Source organism: Macrobrachium nipponense, chromosome 6, assembly GCF_015104395.2.
Source record: "Macrobrachium nipponense isolate FS-2020 chromosome 6, ASM1510439v2, whole genome shotgun sequence".
In the NCBI taxonomy this organism is placed as follows: domain Eukaryota; kingdom Metazoa; phylum Arthropoda; class Malacostraca; order Decapoda; family Palaemonidae; genus Macrobrachium; species Macrobrachium nipponense.
The window spans coordinates 104,114,626-104,117,724 of record NC_061108.1 but is presented as its reverse complement, the minus strand read 5'-3'; the positions used below and the strand labels follow the sequence as shown (position 1 = coordinate 104,117,724).

At 35.2% G+C, this 3,099-nt stretch overlaps 1 protein-coding gene across 4 annotated transcripts in view; it reads right to left on the bottom strand.

Annotated features, from left to right (window-relative positions):
• Positions 1–2,375, bottom strand: part of LOC135216800 (protein FAM8A1-like) — a 121,173-nt gene extending 118,798 nt beyond the window's left edge. Inside the window, exon 1 of one of the 4 annotated variants that reach the window (XM_064252288.1) lies at positions 2,247–2,375. The gene's annotated coding sequence lies outside the window, so the exon portion shown is untranslated. Of the gene's footprint in view, positions 1–2,231 lie in introns of all 4 variants that reach the window. The other 3 variants (XM_064252289.1, XM_064252290.1, XM_064252291.1) reach the window with 3 other exon arrangements.
• Positions 2,376–3,099: the final 724 nt, after the last annotated feature.

Here is a 3,099-nt window from a genome sequence, read left to right as displayed (position 1 = left end):
CTACTAGACCTCCACCTAGTAAGCAAAACTAAACGACTTGCCTAGTCTTAATTAGTAATCGACGCTAGTTTCAACCTTACAGGCAGGGCTAAAAATATGGTAAATTTTACCAAGGTATATAGTATGTTTTTTTTTTTTACAAATATGCTAATTTTACCAAGGTAGGTATATAGTATGTTTTTTCTAACAATTTTTATATTTTGTAAAGTTAAAATTACCGCTCACACAATATTTTAACAGATAAGAACTAAAATCAGTAACAACTTAACAGATAAGAGCTAAAATCAGTAACAACTTAACAGATAAGAGCTAAAATCAATAACAAATTCCATAAGAGCTAAAATCAATAAAAAATTCCAAGTATAGTATATTTATAGTAAAACATTTACAAGATGTAGTGAGATGAGGAAATGCAGCATCTTTAGTGAGGCATACAAATATTTTATCTACTTTGGTTTGCAAAACTAAATTTGCAGCCGACACAAAATCATAAAAGATAACAACTGAAACCAACAGCAATCCCTAGGTATAACTATGTGCAATAAAAGAGAGAGAGAAAAAAAAAGTCCTGCAATGGGGAGGTGTAAAACATTTCCCACACTCTAGAGCTATTATTACGCCTCACATGATCATGCCATCCAGTAAGGGTTAAGGAAGTTACACATTATCCAATAAAAATCAACTGAACTTTAAAACAAAACCATCAACATTAACTTAAATGAACTTACTGCTCTGAATGCCATGAAGGCAATTTAATAATGACTGATAAACTCCTACAATAATGCCCTAATGGTTTATGGAGCTCTAGGCTACGTCAGGTTAGGTTAGGAAAGATAGGCTAAGTTAGGGTATTGGCTATCTACCTCTGAAATTTATTCTATGTTGTATGGTGAACTGGTTTGACTACATGACCATGTACATATAACTAGGTAACCAAGTTACGTTAGGTTTAGGAAGATAAGTTCAGGATACAAACGCGAAGGGTTAAGTAACTTGATGGTACATACTATACTCTGTTTATTTTCATCTGTCCATCTGCCTGTGGTGTTTTTGTATGGTAACACTGTGTCCCAGGCTTTAGATAGTAACATTCAGCTTACATTCAACGATTATAATAATATCCTATTTCGAATATTAACGGTGTAATTCACATACAGTAAATTATTAAAACACTTTTCAGTTGCAAATGTACACCCAGATATCCTTTTATTTAACCTAACACTTACACACAGCGTAACTATTTACCGGGACGCAGTGTTACCATACACAAACACCATAGGCGGATGGACAGATGAAAAAAAAACAGAGTACTATAGGTACCATAAACATAAAAAAACACATAGCCTACCTACTAAACATAAACAAAAACATTGACAAGAGGCAGTAAATATTCTGATCAGTGACTGGCAAGAACCAGGATGCAGTAGTCGGCTCCAGTTTTACCATGACATCTTTGTCCTTTATAAACTGTATCTTGTGACTGACACTTTCCTATTAGACATGACACACACAGGCCTATGCATTTTAGAACATTTCTCAGTATTTCTACAGAAGCAGTCCACACGGACTGCAAGGAACGTAACCGCAGATACGACATCCACTAGGGATTGGGGCGTCCAATGTATTTTGCCGTGTTTAGTACTGGCCCAGGGGGGGGGGGGGGTAATTACAGTCGTACGAATAAATATTACTTAAAATTCTTGTTCAGTAGGTAAAACTGCATAGAAAAACCGCAATGGCCACAGTCAAGGCCGCCGCGGATAAGTACCCTAGATCTACCCATTTCTCTGGCCTGGAAAAACACCAAAACTATTGGTCTACCCCAACAATGATCGGCCTAGGTACCTCGTTGGGTAAAAAAAAAAAATAGCTAGGCCTACCTACCTACTACCTAACTAGCTAGCTAAGCTGTGAGAGGAATAGGTACCTACCTAGGTACCTAGGGTATGTAGCTTTTAGCTAACGAAGACACCCAGTATCCTAGCAATACCTGGACATGTAATCCTACCACAAATAGACATGCCCAATGCCCAACTACACATCACACCTATGTAGGCCACTAGATGCCCACGCCCAGTAAGCTAAGCAAAGCTACCTACTAGAAATGACACTCCTACCAGGCTAGGTAACTCCTACTAGGTATTCTTTAATAACCTATTCTAGTTTTAAGGAAGTTACAGCTATCAAAATAATAACCGACAGAACTTTTAAGTAAAACCATCAACACATACTTAAATGCAACTTACAACTCTTGAAGTTATGAAGACCGTGTAATAATTACTGATAAACTACTACACAAACACAGAAGGAACCCAATTTAGCAATAATTGTCATTTCAGTTCTATGACTAAGATAAAGTCTCCTTTAGAACGGCTCCTCAAATGTGCATGCCTTAGCTTTACTGCGGCTTTGAAGAAATTTATTATATTCTTGATTCGGAATACATTATTCATTAAAGAAATGGATATATATATATATATATACATATATATATATATATATATAATATAATCTATATATAATGTATGTATATCATAATGATCGTAGAGCAAATTATCGATGGTCTGATATCTCCTGAATCTGGCATCCGAGGTGTACCTATCACAAGGAAATGTTCTTTCACCCATCTTACCTATTAGCTATATATATATATATATATATATATATATATATATATATATATATATATATATATATATAAGTCATATCACATTACCGTGATTCATATACATACATCGACCTACAAATGTCCTTTAATATCTAATTCATTCTACCTCGGAATTTATATATTTTCATATATGGTTAACTGAAGGGGAATTATTATTAGGCGATAATAGAATTGTCGGCGCCCAGCGCGAATCCAGGACACCATACAAATCAATTTGTAGCTCGATATATATATATATATATATATATATATATATATATATATATATATGTGTGTGTGTGTGTGTGTGTGTGTGTGTGTGTGTGTGTGTGTCATATCATATCCCCTTCTTTTGCAATACTTGCGTATTCTGTACGTGCAAGCTAGTTGGAGGGGCACAAACAGGTAATTGAATGGGTTGGTAGTGTTATATGGTAGACCAGATGAGCCAT